Genomic DNA, 20,181 nt, shown 5'->3' with positions numbered 1-20,181 from the left:
CCCGCATTCTGATGAGGGAGAGATGTGGCCTTTGCCCCCTAGAACGTGAGCCCTGGCCCCGGCCTCGGCTGTGCTGGATGGGAGTGTGCATCTGTACCACACCCCGTTTGTGAGCACAAGGCAGAGGTTGCATCACAGAGACGTGGACTCGCTCTGTGTGTCTGGCCCCACCTGCTTCTCCTGTCACAGGTGCTCAGGGCAGGGGCCCAGCCTTCTTCCACGCTGTGTGGTGTCTCCCGAGGCCATGGCTGAGGCTATTGCTACTGTGTCTGGGAATCAGCCAGCCCTGGGAGGCACGGTCTGTTCCCAGTTCTTCAGGGGCTCACGCGTCAGAGCATCAAGAATACAAAAGGTGAAAGTCACAGTTAGTGAACGTGGCTCTGGGGTGAACAGACAGCAAATAGACAAAATGCAGAGTCCAAGAAAATATGGTTAAAACTCACCCTGCCCCCACCCAGACACAAAGCCACCTTCCACATCCTCTTGTCCATCTCACAAAGGCCAAGCAGGTCAGGTGAGAGTGAGAGGGCTGCAATCCCACCTGCAGGAGGCTTGCAGGGGACACAAGGTGTCCAGGTTTTGTCCAGCGTCCAGCATGGTGGGGGAGAGGAAAACCTAGAGAGAGACAGACCTGATTCCACAGCGCCTCTGCCACTGGACAGCTGAGCCATTGGCAAAGTCCCTCACCTTCCTAGCTTCCATTTGCTGTCCTGTGAAATGTCAGTGACAGCAGCACCTGGAGCAGGCATCCTAGAGACACACAGGCTGGTGTTGTGGCACAGCGGGTTAAGCCGCTGCCTGCGATGCCAGCTTCTGTGCTGGTCCGAGTGGCCGCTCTTCTGCTTCCAACCCAGCCCCCTGCGAATGCGCCTGGGAAGACATCAATGATGGCCAGAGTACTTGGGCCCCTGCCTCCCAAGTGGGAGACCTGGATGGAGCTCCAGGTTCCTAGCTTCAGCCGTTGTGGCCATTTGGGGAGTGAACCATGAAATGGAAGATTTCTCTCTGCCTCTCCCTCCCTCCCTCCCTCCCTTTCTCCCTCTCTCCCTCTGTCACTTTCAAATAAATAAAAATATTTTTAAAAATTAAATTTTAACAATGTTTATTATAGTGTTTGTCCTAATACATGATGCTATGTATCCAAAAAGCAAAGGATCCTTAAGGGAAAATAAAGTGGTAGAGGAAGAAGTGGAATTGTGCCCGGGGTCAGAAAGGGAAGTCTCGCAGAGCTGGGGAGGCCTGGGCAGGGCCTTAGGAAGCATGCTATCGTGTGTGCAGATGGTAGGAGGAGAGTGCTGGGGGGCTAGGGGTAAAACACCATCAGATGTCCACGTATCGCTCCTCTCCCCCATCATTAAGACCCCATAAGGGATAAGAAAATGGCAAAATCTGTGCTAGGAGATAGCCAGGGTCCCAGCTCCCAGATTCTGAGAGCACACAGTGACATGGAGCCACACCCAGGCTGGAAAGAGACCCTGTGCAGGTAGAACAGCACTCACTAAGGAGCTGCTCTAGACAGAGACTCCCCCAGCACTTCAAGGTCAAGGGGAGGGGCTCTCACAGTGTCTAGCAGCCCTGCTGCCACTGCTCTGTAGGTGCCCTGGTTCTGCCTGCTGTGTGCTCCTGGCTTTGGCCTGGCCCAGCTCTGGCCAACATGGCCATTTGGGATCTCTCTCTCTCTCTCTCTCTCTCTCTCTCTCTTTTTCTCTCTCTCTGTCTCTCTCTCTCTCCACCCCTCTATTTCAAATCATTTTTAAATACATAAAAATCAGCCTTACATTCCCAGGTAGTAGGTATGATTTTTGTCCCATTTTACAAACAAGCAGAGACAGATGAAACAACTTGCTCAAGGTCACAGCTGAGCAATGGCACTGGGATGGGGCCCGGATGGCTGCCACTTGAGCTGAGCGTTTGGTTTGCACGTTGGGGAGTTTGCTCTTGGAGGTGCACAGGAGAGAGGGACCCAGCTCTCACGGGGCTCCCATTGGCAAGGACTTTCATGTATTCATTCACGCGTCTATGCCTTACACAGCCTCATTATCTTGAAAACCACATCCTGCTGCCCGCCCTGCATGCGCAGTGCAGACTTCGGAGTGAATTCCAAGTGTGACCCTCTCGAAGGCTGACACCATCGATCAAGCAGCCGGGGTGTCACCAGATTTAAGCCTTTTGCGTGGTCTACATCAGTCCCTTTGGCTTCCCCAGGACTGAAGCCCCTCTCCCTGGACAAGAGCCCTGTGTCTTGGCCTCAGGGCTTCTTTGCTCCCTGGAGGGGACTAAGGGGTGGGTTCCCCTCCAGCTCTGACTGCCTCTCAGGGGATCTGGGCTGTTTCTTCCCCAAGGCTACTCCAGGTGTAACTGCAGGAGGTTCTTGTCTTTGCACAACAGAGTTGGGGGTAGGGGGTGTGAGGCAGTGTAGCAGCAAGCAGCCAGGCATGTTTCATGAATCGAATACACCTGCCAGGCCAGGCAGGCATCTGGGGAAGAACTGAGGGCCTGGTTTGCATTCAGACGGCAGTTTTCATAGAACATGGGTGTGGGCCCCTGTTTCTCCTCCCTGCTCCCTCTCCAGGATATTGCTGGGTGGAGGGCTTCCTGGGTGTAGAATTCCTAAAATTCCCCCCAGGATCTTCTCAGCAGGGCACTACTGGACCCGATAGCTCTCTGGGTATAGGGCGGGAAATGGTCCCCTAAGCCGAAACCCACCCAACAAAGCAGTGCTTTAGGTATGGACTTCCTGGACAGGCACAGAGGTTTCCATTTTCTTGAAAAATTCCCACTTTCTTCAGCCTCTCACACACATAGGCTAATGTCTATCTAGCTACCAACACAAGGTTGCTTGTATTTATTTATTTTTTAACCAGCATCAGAGCGACTTGGAGCCCCCATCCCATGCTGGCTGGGTTGATCCCAGCTGATGGCCTCAGAGCTGTAGCAGAGACAGCAGGCCCTGCCAGCCCCCACTCCCCCACACCTCCACACCTGAGGCTCTGAGCTCCACTCTAGCACTGCCCCCTGAGCCATGCCAGCTTGCACTTCCTGAGTAAAACAAATGGAGGCCCTTGTTTCAAGCCATCGCCCTGGGAAAGTTGGTTACATGAAACAGATGACCAGAACACAGGCAGCCATAAGTGCTAATGTTCCTGTGGGAGACCCCTTGCCCAGGCATCCAACAGAATGAGACTCCCATCCCTTCACAAGGACCTTAATAAGTGACAACAGGAAGGCAAGAACTTCAGCAGGGTCACTAATCTGTCCAGAAAGACAACCAATGCTATGGCCACACAGGCACTCACCTGAAGGGGGAAAAGCCATCAGCATTCCAGAGAGCATCCTGGAAGTCTGAACCAACACATGAAGTGGGGTGGGGGGCAGAACTGGAAAAGAAAGAAGAGATTGAATTAACAGTATTCACAGGCTGTATGGTCGTGCACCTCAAAAACTTAAGGAAATAAAAACATTCTGGGGAAAAGACCAAGGGCACAGCTAGTTAAAAAAAAAAAAAAGTAGAGCTTTGTGCCCTCCCCTCCTCACCAGAATTAGACTGGGACCTGTCACTGAATCTCACAAGTACCAGGCAATGCTGTCAGCCCAAGAGCTGGACTCACTACTCCTGAGACTAAACCTCGCTGTTTGGTCACACAGAGGGCTCAGCTGCAGTGCTCTGGGGCTGCACAGCCCAGATCCCAGCCCCACTCACAGTCCCATGGCCCTGGGTGTGTTATTTAAAGTCTCGTGCCTCAGTTCCCTCAAATGGAAGTGTTACTAACCACACCAAATGCACATGGTTATGAAAAGAAGTCAACAGTCGTTTCTAGAGGCCAGTGCTGTGTGGTATAGCAGGTAAAGCCACCAGCTGCAACATCAGCATCCCATATGGGCTCCGGTTCAAGTCCTGGCTGCTCCACTTCCCACCCAGCTCTCTGCTATGGCCTGGGAAAGCAGTGGAAGATGGCCCAAGTACTTTGGGTCCCTGCACCCGCATGGCAGACCTAGTAGAATCTCCTGGCTCCTGGCTTTGGATCAGCCCAGGTCCGGCTATTGGGGCCATTGGGGAGTGAACCAGCAGATGAAAGATTCTCTCTCCCTCTCTCTATGTAACTCTGCCTTTCAAATAAACAAATAAACTGTTGTTTCTATGTAAAGTTATCAAACCAGTGACTGCAGATCATATATGTAATTATTAGTCATTGATGTTAGTTGGGGTTCTCCAGGGAAACAACCCATAGAAGATACACCAGGGGACTTCAAACAGTTATTTTGGTGCAAAACATTTCAAAATCTATGAAGAGTTTTTTCATAATAGGCATTTTTCATGAGCTTTTTGAAGAGTCCTCCTATGCATAGATTTAAAATATTTTTGCACTACAATAAACATCATTTAATTCTGATTTCCACAAATTTTTTGAATAGCTTTGTATACAAAAGGAGAGATATTATGAAGAACTGGTTCCCAAGAAATGTGAGGCTACGAAGTCCCTCCATCTGCAGTCTGCACGCTGAAGTCACAGGAAAGCCAGCTGTTGTAACTGAATCTGAGTCCAAGGCCTGTGAACCAAGGCAGCCAGTGGTGTTAATTCCAGGTCCAGGGCAGGAGAAAGTGAGGTTAGATGTCCCAATTCGATGATGAGGCAGGAGACGGGGGTAAAGTCCTTTCTCAGCGTTTTGGTCTGTTTGGGCCATCAATGGGTTAGGAGACGCCACTCACCCTGGGGAGGGGTTCTACATCACTGAGCCCCCTGACTCACACAAACTCATCCAGAAACACTCTCATAACACACCTACACATTATGGTTTGTTTTATTTTATTTTAAGATTTATTTGTTTACTTGAAAGGCAGAGTTACACAGAGAGGAAGAGACAGAGAGAGATCTTCCATTCACTGGTTCACTCCCCAAATGGCTGCACCATCCAGGCCTGGGCCAAGCTGAAGCCAGGAGCCAGGAGCTTCTTCCAGGTCACCCACATGGGTGGCAAGGCCCCAAGTACTTGGGCCATCTTCTGCCACTTTTCCAGGCCATCAGCAGGGAGCTGGATCAGGAGTAGCAGAAATGCACATTGGCACTCACATGGGATGTCGGTATAGCAGGCGGTGGCCTCATCCACTACACCACAATGCCAGCCCCTAGACATCATGTTTAGGGTACCCCATGTCCCAGTCACAGCTCCTCAGCACAGATGTTACTATTGGAACACACTCCCAGGCTGCAATCCCAGCATGGCTCAGGAAGAGGGTAGTTGTTTTCTTCTAATCACAAACACTTTGTAATCAAACTATATGTAAATATAACTATGTGTAGAAAAATGTATAGAAAAATTTCATAAAATGTTAAGCTTTCTGAATTAGGCATTTTTTTTCTTATTAAGGTTACCAAAAATATCCATTATGCTATAGGTATTAAAATTTAAAATATACATAATCTACATTTAAGCACTCCAATTCAATAAATCTAAATGTTTAAAAATTAGTTAATACAAAGTGATTGATTCCAGCATGGCTTATAATAATGAAAAATAACCTAAAATGACTATCGGTAGTAGACTGGTTAAATAAATGATAGTACATTAGAATGTGTTACAGACATTAAAAAAAATGTGACATAATTTTTGTGCTACTACATGGAAAGTGCTGTAATTTACATTGATATAAAAAGTTTCAAAGTGATGTACATAATATTCTACACTTTTGTAAAAATTAAAAATAGTGTGTATACATTACATATGTGTTCACGTGTGTGTTGTGGCTTACATGGATGTACAACACTCTGGAGTATACTCTAACAAATAGGCACATGTTCTCATGGCAGGGCACCCTGACCCAGCAGAAGGGCAGGAAGCAGTCTTAACCATCACCATATGTCATGCTGTTCATTTTGAATGTTGTGCCTTAAGCTGACAGTACCTACATAACAATAAGTATTTTGTAAAAGACATATGCAGGACCTAAATAATGAAAATCATAAAATTCAATCTCCCTGGTGAAAATCAAAGAAATGATGGTGCAGGTGTTGTGGCACAGCAGGTTAAACTGCCACTTGGATGCCCGCCTCCCACATCAGAATGCGTGGGATCAAGTCCCACCTCGGCTTCTGATCCAGTTTCTCACTAACGTGCACCCTTAGGAGGCAGCAGATGACTGTCTCAAGTACTTGAGCTCCTGCCACCCAGGTGGGAGATCCAGACAGAGTTCTTGGCTCTTCTTGACTTTGTCCTGACACACCCTGGCTGTTGCAGGCATCTGGGGAAGTGAACCAGTGGATGGAAGTTCTCTCTCTCACTCACTCACTCTTGGTTGCTAGACCTTTCAAATAAATAAAAACAATTTTTTTAAAAAAGCAAAACTATAGCATCATAAACTATTTGTCCATAAAAATGACAAGGCCCTTTTTTGTTTTTGTTTTTTATAAGATAAACAGTTTGCTCTCATGTTCACAAAGTGACCGAGAAGGGCAGCCTTGTGTGCGGCTAGTGGTAGGTAATCACTCTCAACACTGGCAAAGCAATTAACTCATGGTTCTGGATGAGCAGCCCACTTCTAGAAACCTATCCTAAGGAATTAACTAAAGTCGAGGCAAAGATTTATGTACAAATGTTAAATCCATATGACTAAATAATGTAGAGCCATTAAAGTAATGTTTTTGAAATACATATAGATTATATATTATACATATAACAAAATGGATATCGTGCTTCTGGATTTTTTCCACGGCAGTAATACTTTTTTAAGTTTATTAAGCATATTTTTCAAGATGAAAGCAATACTTGAACATTTGAAATAATGGATATTATAGGAGAACCTCAGGAGATAACATGAAATAAATGAGTAGTATTCAAAGTTATGGGTGCATTTCCATCCTGGTTTCTCATATATTTTAATGCAAGGGTTGTTTTGCTTGTGTCATGGCACCAGGAGATTTTATCCATTACTTTAGCCTCCCTAGTCCCTTCTGAATGTGCAGCAGGTGGGAATCATAGCAGAGTGAAGAATCATAAGCTTATTCTATTAATAGAGACACTGGAGTGGGCTCTGCCCCTTGTCAAGTCTAATGATAAAAAGGACACCCGTGGTCCCCAGAACAGCCCTGCCCTCTCAGCACCTTCCAGGACTGTGGGGCTGAGAGCCTGGGAACCACACTTCCAGGACTCCCCTGCCTGCAGGACTTGTGTGAGATGCAGCTACTGTGAGGTTGCAATGACAGCCGGAAGGCAGAAGTGGGGGAGGAGCCACGATCTCCTCCCATGGCAGCCACAGGTGTCACCAAGTGGCAGATATGGGGCTGTGCCAACAGCTTCCAGGGTTCATCCCAGCTACCACTCATGTACCCACTGCCAGCTGCTGAGACAGTCTCTGATCTCCTGGAGAGCAGCTCTCTGAGCCTGCCCAGAGCCCCTAGAAGTCAGCAGCACCTCCTGAGCCCAGCCTCCTGCCCAGCTCTTCCTCCTAGTTTCCTGAATCCACTCCTTTCTGATTAAAACTCCTGGATGGTTGCTCTGTCCCTAACTCCTGGCTGATGAGCCTTCCAAATCCAGGCCTCTGGTGTCTCACCAGAAAAAGACAAGTGGGATGGGACCAGCATTGCAGCACAGTGGGTTAAGCCTCAGCCTGTGGATGCCAGCATCCCATATGAGCATTGGTCTGAGTCCCAGGTGCTCCATTTCCAATCCAGCTCCCTGCTAATGTACCTGAGAAGGCAGCAGGTGGTGGCCAAGTGCTTGGGCCCCTGCTGCCATGTGGGAGACCTGGATGGAGTTCCCATCTCCTGCTTCAGCCTGGCCCAGCTGGCTATTTGAGGAGTGAACCAGTGGATGGAAGATTGCTTCTTATCTCTCCCTCTATCTATCTGTCACTCTGCTTTTCATATGGAGTCCCAGGAGGGCCAGGCCCAGCCACCAGACTGGATTGCTGGGCTCTGAGCATGGAGTCCCATCGGCTCCAACTTATGAGCCTCCAGTGGTAGCAACACCTGGCTGAGCAATGGTGTTTATGACTGGAGTCTAACTCCTAATCTGTGTGCTTCAAGGGTGTTCCTCATGGCTGAAATTTAAACACAAAACATTGATTTTGCTATTTTCCAAACACGTGAATTATTTAAGCACCATGGGGCTATACCTAGAACTAGAGCAAAAGACTCCCTCTCATTTCTTCCAGAAGCTTCCTCCCCACTGTGCCAGGGAGAGAACAGTGCAGAAAGATGGCTGGGTCATGATGTGCCACAAGTACCATCAATGCCACCTTCAGCTCCTCGTGAACAACCATGAGGAGCTTCATCTGTCCCAGAGCTACTGGGCATTGTGCCCTCTGCACCACATGGAGCTTAGAGTGGACTGAGACCCAGGGAGGCCAGCATCTCTGATGAGATGTGTAGGCTCCAGCGTGTGTCCGGACAGGAGAGAACACGTACGGTGATGGGAGACATACTTTGTTAGTTACAATCCTTCTGCTGCCTTCTGCGAAAAATATACTCCAAAAGACTCCATTGGTCTTTTTTTAAGATTTTTATTTATCTATTTGACAGAGTCACAGAGAGAGAGAGAGAGAGAAAGAGAGAGAGAGAGAAAGGTCTTCACTTCCCAAGTGGTCGCAACAGCTGGAGCTGCACCGGTCTGAAGCCAGGAGCCAGGTGCCTTTTCCCAGTCTCCCATGTGGGTGCAGGGGCCCAAGAACTTGGGCCATCCTCCACTGCTTTTACAGGCCACAGCAGAGAGCTGGACTGGAAGAGGAGCAACTGGGACTAGAACCCGGCACCCATATGGGATGCCGGTGCTGCAGGTGGAGGATTAACTTAGTGAGCCATGGCGCCAGCCCCAAAGACCCCACTGTTAACTGAAAGGATATTGTGTGTGAGGACCCAAGATTGCAGAAACCAGAGAATAAGAGGTAAGCTGCTCTGTTAAGACCACATAGGACAAAAGGAGAAGGAAAAGGAAGAGAGAGAGAGAGAGAGAGAGAGAGAGAGAGAGAGAGAGGAAGAGAGAGAGGGAGAGGGAAGGAGGGTGAGGGGGGAGGGAAGGAGGGTGAGGGAGAGAGAGGGGGGGGAGGGAGAGAGGGAAGAGAGAGGGAGAGGGAGGGAGGGTGAGGGGAGAGGGAGAGAGAGAGAGAGAGAGAGAGAGAGAGGAGAGCAGCCAGCTCTAGAGGAAAGTCACTGACACTCCACTGCCCACCTGTCTCATGCCCAGCTTGGCCTCTTCCAGAGTTCACTAATGACTTTGTCTTGCCTCTCCACCCACACCCCGCCAGCAAAAGGCCTTCTTTGTGCAGTAGATCCTTGGGCTGCTGTGAGTGGACACCAGACAGGAGTGGAGAAAGTTAACAGATGCTTGTAGGTGAACAGAGAAGAAGAGGTGAAGGCTTGCTGTGAGGGCAGAGGGAGTCAACGAGCAGGCAGCAGTGAGGGTTCGGTGATAAGAAGTCCAGCCAAGGTTGCTGTGCAAATATCAAACTCTGTATGGTTTTCTCCAGGAGCTGCAGGGAGGGCGAAAAAAGGCCAATTTGAACAGCATCTCCAGGGACCACGCCCCTCCGTGGGCTTGCAGAAACACAAGCAAAGAATGCAGATTAGGCTGTGAGTGACGCTGTGTCCCTTTCTCCACAATATTGCTTTGGGGATAAACCTGGGGTGGCTCCATACAGGTTACAAAAATCCTCCCAGATGTCCGCTCAGAGGTGTAGGGGGAGTCCTCTGTGCCCTCTGAGCCACATGGGACGGAAAGCATGCACGATGCACCTGGAAACTCACACACACACACATACATGGTGCACACAAATCCCCGGGCAATGCAGACTCAGGTCAGTGTCCACACACTGGGGCCACCCCACCCCCAGCCTCAGACTCACATAGTCAGGTCCAGACCCAGGTCACGTGATGCCCAGACTTCCACAGGCACATGGAAGCCCTGAGAGGCCTGCAGCCCCTGCAGCCACTGGGAGATGTGCTCCATTGCCTCCACCCCTCCCCACCCCGGTGCTGAGGCAGTGCGAGGATTCCTAGGAGGGAAGTCCCGTGTGGCCCAAGGATGAACTCTTTGGCCCTCAGCAGAGTGGTGGATGGGGAGAAATGGACGCTGAAGGTGGGTGAACAGAGGATCTGGCACTGCCCTAGAAGAGAGAATCAGAGGCGCACCTGCAACAGGGTGGGTTCTGGGCGCACGTTATAGGTCAGATGGAACCAATGGCTCAGTGGCTGCTTCAAAGCATCCAGAAGGGAAGTGAGCTGGGTGGCACTTGGGACTGTGTCTGGGGCCTCGGGCATCACTCACTGGGAGGGGTTACAACAGGGAAGGGGGTGCAGGGTGCCAGAATGGCCCTATTGGTTATGCAAACTGGGGACTCAAATTACCCTGAGCACTAGTTCCTGGGGACACATAGTCTCCAGCCAAGACAGGGGGGCTGCAGCCCATAGCCTGAACCCCAGCGGGCTCTCAGAGTCCCTTCCCAGGCACCTGGCCCTCATAGGAGAACACAGAGGCCAGAGGCCAGAAGAGCAGGGAGCCCCCTGGAGGCCAGAGGAGTTAAAACCCCCTGAGGGTGGCCTCAGGTGTTCCTGCCCCACCCCAGTTCTGCAGTCTCCAGCTGTCAGGGGTACCGTGAATCGCAATGGTCTCACCACACAACCCTGGACCTCCCTTCAGAATCAGCCCTGTCAGGAATCAGAAGAGCCCTTCTGAAGCCGATGTCAGCCTGTTCCTCAGCACCAACCACCCCCCACCACCACCTCTGCTTTGGACCAGAGCCGGGTATGACAGCATCCTACCCCTGCAATGGCCTCTACCCTCAAAAGTGCAATCACTTTACTTGCCCAGTGGCTTCTCAGCAGGGACTGAGCCATTCCCAGAAGCCCCTGGGCAGCACAGACACACAGTCTCAGGCAATGCTCTCCTGGGCAGGCACTTCACCGAGGCTGAAGGGGGGCTGGCAAAGGCTAAACTGGCAGCAGGCAGCATTTCCAGCATGCAGTCTCTCCCATGAAGGTGGAGAAGGAACTCCTTCCCGCAGCGGCCCAACTTCCGGGAGCCAGGGGCGACTCCAGCAGAAACCACGACCTCGTGCGGAGGACATGCTGGAGAAGCCCCCAGGGCCCTGGTGCACTGGATTCTTCCTGTGAGAACCTCATTCCTCTCTGTTCCGTGTCTCCCAGTCCACCTCCTGCCTCCGAGTCCCCTCCACACGGGGACTGCAGGGGACAGCGTCCATGGAGCTGCTGGGAACTGCACGTCCGCACCTGTATCCAGGCATCTGTAGGGGGAGCTGCCATGTTCTTGCCTGATCCCTCCTACCTAGACCACTCTGGGCCATTGAGACTCTTCCCTGGAACTGGGGTCTTAGAAGCCCATTCATTTTTAGTGGCTGAGATCGCAGGCAGAAAGCTCAGGCACTGTCCATGTCCATCGTGGAGAACAGAGCCAAAGAAAGGAACGCAGGGAGCTGGTGCCCAGGGAAGAACAGGAACCAGAGGTGGGTGCCCAGCCTCTCCCGAGGGTTCCCGAGGCCACTACAGCCAAGCCTCCCCAGGGATCCTTCCAATACAGCCCTGTTTTGCATAAGCAGGCTCCAGCCCAGTTCTTCCCTCAAAACCCAGAGGATGTGGGTGCATAGGGCAGGGGGGCAGGGGTGAAACAAAGCTGAGGTCAAGAGTGTGAAGCTCTCAAATGCCACCCAGAGCTCAGCCACTCCCCCCACCAAGGCGTCAGTGGGTGTTGCTGAGCCAACCACCCATACATGTGGCATTGCAGGAGCTGAACAGAAGCAGATGCTGCCAGGGACATGGGCCACAAGGTCAGCAGGACTGGCTGGGGCAGCTGACTGGGGTACAGGGAAGAGGGAACAGAGTCAGGCAGGGGGTGGAGAATTAACAAGGGAAGAGATTAGAGCGTTTTAAGGAAAACCTCATTTTCAACCATGCTCCCCAAGAAAAGGGGGCTGGTGGATCAACGGAGGTGACGTCGGCAGTGCAGACTGAGGATGGTGATTCGGGAGCTCTGACCAGACAGCACTGTCTCTGCAGGAAAAACCAAGCTGGAACTGGAAAGATCAGTGCTGACTCTGCATTTGTCTCCACTGTGAGATACCATGTCCAATATTGCCACGATAATTCAGCTGATGGAAGTAAAACGATTCCATCTCTTGACAACAGGTTTATGACTCCTCTATTTTTAAAAACAAGCTAAATATTTTATTTCTTTCAAAGAAAAATGTGATTTTTTTTTCCTTACCAGCCACAATAACTTAAATGAGTGACACCCTTCAGTGCATATATGTATCGTGTTTTTCTCTTTTTGAATAGCTAATACATATATATGACTGTCTTAGAAAACAGAGCACAGAGGGGTGGGTGGTAAAAAGTGACTCTTCCCCTCTCCCACTCTGCATTTAAAGCACTGATACTGGGGTTGGCATCCAGCACCATGGCTAGGACACCACTTGGGATACCCACATCCCAGATCAGAACATCTGGGTCCGAGTCCCAGCTCCATTCTCAATTCTAGCTTCTTGGAAGGCAGCCGGCAATGGCTCCACTAGTTGGGAGACCTGGATTGAGTTCTGGGATCCTGGTTTTCAGCCTGGCCCATCCCTGGCTGCTGTGGGCATTTGAGGAGTAAACTAATAGTTAGGATCTCTCTCTCTCTCTCTCTCTCTCTCTCTCTCACTGCATTTCAATAAAATTTAAAATAAAAATTCAGGAGCTACATGGCATAGCAGATTAAGCTACCACCTGTGAGCTAGCAGATAGATCTCTTTCTATCCTTCTCTCTCTAACTCTGCTTTTCAAATAAATAAATATATCTTTAAAAAAAAAAGTAAAAAATTTTGAAGCCATGGTCCCGAGTCTCTTGCTGCTCCCTCCAGAGGTGGCCGTAGATGCACAGTGACCTAGTTGTGCAGCCCTCCTTCTGTATACACTGTACCACTCCTTGCTCTTCCCCTGAATACGGCATGAGAGTGTTTTCTCTCTGTGTGGGTAGACTGCCTCTCATTTTGAAATATTCCATGGGGGCCGGCACTGTGGCACAGTAGGCTAAGCTTCTGCCTGCAGAGCTGGCGCCTCATATGGTGCGAGTCCTGGCTACTCCACTTCTGATCCAGCTCTCTGCTATGGCCTGGGAAAGCAGTAGAAGATGGCCCAAGTCCTTGGGCCCCTGCACCCACATGGGAGACTGGGAAGAAGCTCCTGGCTCCTGGCTTTGGATCAGCGCAGCTCCAGCTGTTTCAACCATGCAGTGAATGAACAGATGGGAGACCTCTCTCTCTTTGTCTCTCCCTCTCTATAACTCTGCCTCTCAAATAAGTAAGTAAATCTTTAAAAAATAAAAGAAGTGACTCCTTGGTATTTCTGTGTATTATTTTATTTACCGTATTTTACTTGATAAGATCCCAATGGACGGACTTTTATATAGCTTGCATTCTTTTACTAGAATAATCAGGGCTGTAGTAAATGATGTTATGCTTTTCATGGGGATACACCTAGGACAAATTCCCATAATCGAAACTTCTAAGGTAGAGTGAATGGAGCAGGCTTTGGGCACAGTACTTATGTCACCACTTGGGAAACACACATCCCCTAGCAAAGTGCCTGGTTCAAGTCCTGGCTGCTCTACTTCAGGTCCAACTCCCTGTTAATGTGCCTGAGAAAGCAATGGAAGGTAGCCCAAATCCTTGGGCTCTTTCTACTCACATAGGGAACCAAAATGGAGTTCTGGGCCCCTGCTGTTTACAGCTGTTTGGAGCATGAAACAGCAGTTAGAACATCTCTATCTCTCCCTCTCTCTGTCATTCTGCCTTTCAAATAAATAATTTTTTTTTTTTTTACAAAAAGCATTCACATGCCGGAAGTTCCTCTCCAATGGGATCACACTGCCAGGCAGTGGAACTTTTATCTATGGGGGTCCCAGTGCAAGGTCATCACATCACTGGGAGCCTCACCCTCGAAGTGAGGAATGTAGTCCTGGTGGCACCTGGTTAGTTCCCCAGAGAGGGCTTGTTATCAAGAGAGCAAGCCAGGGCCTTGAATCCCTCAGTCTTCCCAGCTGGCCGGGTCTCTCTTCTGCACCTGCTGCCACCACTCTGATACCATCTGCCATGAGCCCTGCACCAGAGGCTGAACAGATGGGGTCACCTGATCCTGCCCTTTCAGCTTCCAACATGAGCCAAAAAACTTCTCATTATACATTTCTCAGCTTCAGGAATTTTTTAATAGCAACAACAAACAGACTGAGACACTTTGTTAATGGTACCTTTATCCATGAAAAAATCATTTTATTTATCAGTCACATTTATCCATCTTTTCTCTTTACGACTGCTGGATTCTGTGAAATCCTTTCAAATGCCTTTTCTACTTTAAGATTGAAAAGGTATCTTCATGTTTACTTTTGGTTATTTCATTTTTTCATTTGTAAAATATTTTAGTACTCAATATATCGAGAATTTTTTTTTTTTTTTTGCTTTAAAGAGAGAGGTAGAAATTCAACTTCATTTTTTTCCAGGTTATTACCTGAGTCAGTGCCTAAGTAACTACAGCTTCCACATGGCACTAGGAGGCTCTTTGCAAGCTCTCCCCTGAGGCAGCCGTATTAGGCTCTTGCAATGCTTACCATTCCTCTCTGCAATGCTGAATGAATTACGCCAACAGGCAGCTCCAGACGTCTGAGGCTCTCCTCTACCTGTTTACTAGCCATTTCTAAAGATGCAGGGAGTGAGATGATAACTCAGGCCATCTTCCTGATGGGCAGAGACTGTCCACCAGCCAGAGAAAGGATGAAGCCCTCTCCCGCACACCCTCACTGCACCCTGTGCTGGCTGTGCAGGCTGGAGGGGCAGTCACACTGAGACAAGGAGCAGCAGGCTTCCTTTCCCCATGCAACTGAATCCAGCAATGCTGATTCCCAGCCATGTAAGCCAGAGGTCTCAGTGGGTCTGGTGTTCAACTGTCCACCTGTGCTACAAGACGGCAGCAATAGACATGGGATGGGCTTAAAGGATCCAGCAGATGATGAGCATGGCTTCTGGGGTGGGGAAGGAAGGAGCACCTGGAGCCTCAGCTTCTAAAGAGAGAGGCAAGCAAGAAACACGGCCACCCAAAGAGAGAAGGAAGCAGCGGTGTGCAGGTTGTCCCACCTGAGCGATTGCAAACACAGGAGCATCACACACTGATCAACTTTGGAGTCCTTTATTGCCCGAGATCATGCCCCAAAGAACTCTTGACCCCAAGGCTCAAAGAAACAGGGTTTATAAAGGCAAAACCCACAAAGTTGGGGGAGGGGGAATGCATGGTTACTACGGTCAAGCTGACCTAAGGCCTTTGGGAAGTATCAATTACAACCTTGACAACAAATTGCAATGTTAACATTAATCCAGGTGCATCCTATTTGTTTTATGCTTAAGGAATCATACTAGGGAGCTTCTATGCTCTGCCAAGTGGGATGCAGTGAACTATTATTGCCTGAGTACTGCTATTGTCTAGTTTTAGATAATAGTTTCAGACCAGAATATCACAGTGGAGGGGGTGCTTTCTCAAGATGGAATCTCAGGTGCTCGAAAACAGAGTCTCTACTGTCAAGGTGTTACTTCAAGGGTAGCAGGAAAAATATATTCATAAACTGCAGGCTTCAGCTTCTCACTTAAATTAAGAGAAACACAGGGTCTGCAAACCAAGAGACACAGGGACAGGGACCTGGTTAAGAGAAGAAAAGTGTTAACAAATTGCAGAGGAGAAAATCAGTGAAGAGGAAGAAAAGCTCAAGAGCTCATCTCTCAATGCTGAGAAGAATAAAGCTATAAACATACAGCAACTGCTGATGCTGTGGAATGAAGGGTACAGGGTTGGGGGCACTGCACCTGAGGGGTGGGGGCACAGGGCAGATAAGCAGTCATCAGAGAGACAGAGTGCTCTCCAACAGGCAAACAATATTCATGAAAAGGAGCGACAACAAACTCTTCTGGCAAGTCTAAATGTAACAAGAATAAAGAGAATCCCGTATGCATGAATCAGGGGACAAACAGCATGGGGAGGGAGTGGAAGTGGGGGTGGGAGTAGGGGAAATGCAGACTTTCCCTGGATGACCGGTGTCTCCCTGGCAGAACACCAGACTTAAATGCACTGGAGCTGATCCAGAGACAAAGGAAACCAGGAAATCTGGTAGTGAATAATGAGATTCTGTAAGTACAGATTGGTCTAAATATTTGTTGTAGAGCTCAGAGTTGTGGCGCTGTGGGACAAGTCACCACTGGTGATGTCAGCATCCCATATCAGAGTGCTGCTTTGAGTCCTGGCTGCTCAGCTTCTGATCCAGCACCCTGCCAGGGCACCTAAGAAGACAGCAGAAGATGGCTTAAATGTTTGGGTCCCTGCAGGCCACATGGGAGACCCAATGGTGCTCCAGGCTCCTGGCTTCAGCCGGGCTCATTACTGACTGTGCAGCCATTTGGGGAATGACCCAGCAGAAGGGAGCTTGCTTGCTCTCTCTCTCTCACCCTTTCAAATAAGTAGATCTTCAAAAAATTGTTGTAAATATGGTTCTAAGAAATACCAAAATCTATTATTAAACAGGATGGGGGCTGGTGCTATGGTGTAGAGGGTAAAGCTGCTGCCTGCAGTGCCAGCATCCCATATGGGTGCAGGTTCAAGACTTGGCTGCCCCTCTTCCAATCTAGCTCTCTGCTGAAAGGAGCGGCCAAGAGCCGCCATAAAATGGCCTTAATAAAACAGTCCTGGGAAATGGGGAGTAAACTAAGTTCACAGAGAAAGCAGATAGCTACTACCCAGAGATAAGGGCTACTACCCAGAGATAAGGGCGACAGAACATCCTGGTATGCACCTAAGCCCCCTCCCCTGTGCTTGTTCAAGCTTAACAAAGAAACCGTGAGGCACGTAGGGCACGTAGCCATCCCTTTCTGCTCTTCAAGGACAACCTCCCCTTGTCCAAGCTTAGACACGTAGGGCACGTAGCCCCCGTTTCTCCTCCTCCTCGATGACCTCCTCCCATTGTATTTACCCAATAAACTTACGCCACCCTATGGTATGTTAATTTTGTGGTTTTGCCCCTTAAAAGCTGTGTGAGATAGCTGCTGGGGGCTCCTCTCTCTTGCTCGCTGCTTGCAGCAGTAGAGGGCCCATTTGCACAAATGAAATAAAATTACCTCCTGTTCTATTGCATCGTCTGGTCTGGAGTCTGTGTTTCTGGGGTCGTCACAAGAGGACACTGCTTTTGGGGTTCTACACTGCTGTGACCTGGGAAAGCAGCAGAAGATGGCCCAAGTGCTTGGGCTCCTGCACCCATGTGGGAGACCCAGAAGAACTCCTGGCTCCTGGCTTCAGATAGCTAAACTGCAGCCATTGCAGCCATTTCAGGAGTGAACCAGTGAATAGAAGACCTCTCTCTCTCTCTCATTCTCTCTGCCTCTGCTTCTCTGTTACTCTTTCAAATAAATAAATAAATCTTGAGAAAAAACCAGGAGGTAAAAATGAATAAAACATGATATCATAAAGTTTTTTTGAAGAATATGAAACTTAAGGGAAAGGAAATGTGTGTTCTTATATTTAATTTTTCATGCTGATGATTAAAGGAAACTATAGTAAGGGTTTTTTTTTTAAGTTTTTATTTATTTAATTAAAGTGACAGAGAGAGAGGAAGAGTGAGAGGAAGAGGGAGAGAGAGATTGATTTCCATTTATTGGCTCACTCCCTAAATGCCTGTAACAGTCAGAACTGGGCCAGGACAAAGCCAGGAGCCAGGACTCAAGTATTTGGACCATCCTCTGTGGCTCCCCTACTCATATTAACAGGAAGCCAAAAGGAAAGCAGAGGTCAGACTGGATCCCAGGCACTACCATATGAGATGCAGGCCTCCCAGGGAGCAGCCAAACCAGCCGCACCACAAGGCCTACCTCCCAATGAGGCATTTTCACTTAAATCCTTTCAGTTGTAGAATTCAAAAGGCATTTTGAATCTGTAAATCATGACAAGGGAAAGAGAGAATCAAATAAGACAGTACATGTAGCAAAGGAATAGGAGTGGGAAGACTTTTGGCAAAGCAAAAACAAAATGAAAAAAATTAGGTTGAATGAACCTGACAAGTATAAATCACTAAATTACCATCCTAAACCAAGAAGACCACTTGCTCTCTGCCTCGAAAGTGTAGTTTCAAGCTGTTTTCAAAACTGTACAACAAAGTAACACAGAAAGGCTAGGACTGGCCCAGGGTCCCCCAGCCAGCAGGATCAGAGGTGTGACGCTTCTATTTCTACACCAGCATGAATGAATCCAGACATAAATTCCCAACCTGCTCGATTGCCACCAACGTACATTCCGAGGCAACACAAATGGTTAACCTGAATGAAGACAATTATCCTGCCTTTGGTGGCAGTACATTCTATAAGGATGCGCTGATATTCAGGAAAAAAGTTTATACACCAAATAACATAGCCTCAAATAGAATGAAGCAAAATCTGTTGGGAATAAAAGAGACTTTCAAAAATGCGACATTACATTCTGTTACATTTGTGGGGAGCAATCCGGACTAGACTAAGTTACTCGAATTAAGACTTATTCTATGCATCTGCTCTCCCACAATATGGCGCTGGGAGAGAAGTAAACAGCTTCCGCACAGCTGCCTCCAGTTCAACCAATTAACTGTAGGACTTGCTCCTGATTGGAGAGCAGCGTACTCGGCGTGTGGGCAGCCGAGTTGGGATTGGCAGAGAAGGACTATAAAGGAGGAGAGAAACGGCATGCACCGGGAACATCTATGGGGAACATCTAAGGGAACCCGTGCAGCCCCCAGAGAGCCGGCCGGCGGTGTGCCGCTCCCCTGCGGAAGTGGGGAATGCGGCCAGGGGGAACTGCCCTTCCACGGAGGTGGAAGGGATAGTAGCCAACCCGGGAAGAACCAGCAGCGAACCCGGGGAGGGCCAGGCAGACGAAAGAACAGCGCAGGGTCCTGTGTCGTTCCTCCACGAAGAGGGGGAGCGACATACATTCTGCACCACTTAACGTCTGTAAAAGACAAAATAGAAGAGTTAAAGAAATGAAGCTCTCAAGTCTTAGTCTTCAAACTGTCCAAGGAGCAGCCAGGGGGAGGGCCAAGGAAAGACAACAGAAGGCCAAGCTCAGACCCCTCCCTGCCTGGGTCACTTGTCCCTGACCTTGCCTTTTGGTGAGGACAGCCATGAGACAGCAGTGGGGCCCAGTTCTGTGTTGTATTTTACAAACCCCATGACACCACTCTGAAAGCCAGGTCCAACCTCGGGAGAGGTCAGAATTTAGCTTTAGTGTCTCTTTGTATCCAGCAAGACCCCAGAAACCCCTGCAGCCCGCATGCAGGGGAGAGACGTGTGGCTGGGTGCACATTCTGAGCTCACCACGCAAAGGCTTTTGTGCTGAAATTCTGTTAGCAAATTTCCATATCCCAGTTGTCAATCAGCGATTGATAAGTAATTGGAAGGTAATGTGTTTTGATTTTTTTTTAGCTAAAGAAGCTCAAAAACAACAGTGTTCTTTGGAACAGTTTTTAAAATGAGTTAAGACTTTTTTTGTTTTTCTAAGGTTTGGGGGAGGGTATGCATATTCGAGAAATATTTTAAGAGGCATATATTGTTTTCAGCAGGAAAATCATGTAACAATGAAACATTTCAGACATCTGTTTTCAAAATGCACTCTTCCTTAGCACAGCCTTTTGTCAGAAAGCAGTTTCTCACTTGTTAAATTATTATCTTTGCCTTAAACAGACAGATTAAATGTGTTTGTTTCTTTAAAAATACCTGCTTGGATGAAAGGAAGTCATCGATTTTGGGATATCTTACTTTTAAAGAAAAAGATTTATTTATTTACTTAGAGATCTTCCAGCCATTGGGTCACTACCCAAATGGCACAACAGCCAGGGCTGGGCCAGGCTGAAGTCAGGAGCCTGGAACTCCATCCAGGCCTCCCACATGGGTATAGGGGCCCAAGCACTTGAGACATTTTTCTGCTTTCCCAGGTGCATTAGCTGGAAGGTGAATCAGAAGTGGAGCAGGCAGGACTCAACCCTGTGCCTCTGTGTTGCAGGCTGGGGCTTAGCCTGCTACACCACTTCGCTGGCCCTGGACCTTCCTTCTGATGGGAAGACAATGTGTCTCTCTGAAGCTGAGGAATCTTTGAAACCCTTGCTGGAGACACCCGGCTGTCTTCCAGGAAGGGCAACCCTTTGCCC

General features: G+C 48.8%; 1 protein-coding gene across 1 annotated transcript in view; it reads left to right on the top strand.

Moving 5' to 3' along the window:
- The window catches only part of LOC149122138 (beta-microseminoprotein-like), a 449,968-nt gene that overhangs the window by 106,450 nt on the left and 323,337 nt on the right, over positions 1 to 20,181 (top strand). The window lies entirely within an intron of this gene.

The sequence above is a fragment of the Oryctolagus cuniculus genome, chromosome 15 (genome assembly GCF_051225735.1).
Source record: "Oryctolagus cuniculus isolate XC-2025 breed Fujian yellow rabbit chromosome 15, ASM5122573v1, whole genome shotgun sequence".
NCBI classification, from domain to species: domain Eukaryota; kingdom Metazoa; phylum Chordata; class Mammalia; order Lagomorpha; family Leporidae; genus Oryctolagus; species Oryctolagus cuniculus.
Note: the sequence above shows the minus strand (reverse complement) of the source record. Positions and strands in the feature narration are given on the sequence as shown.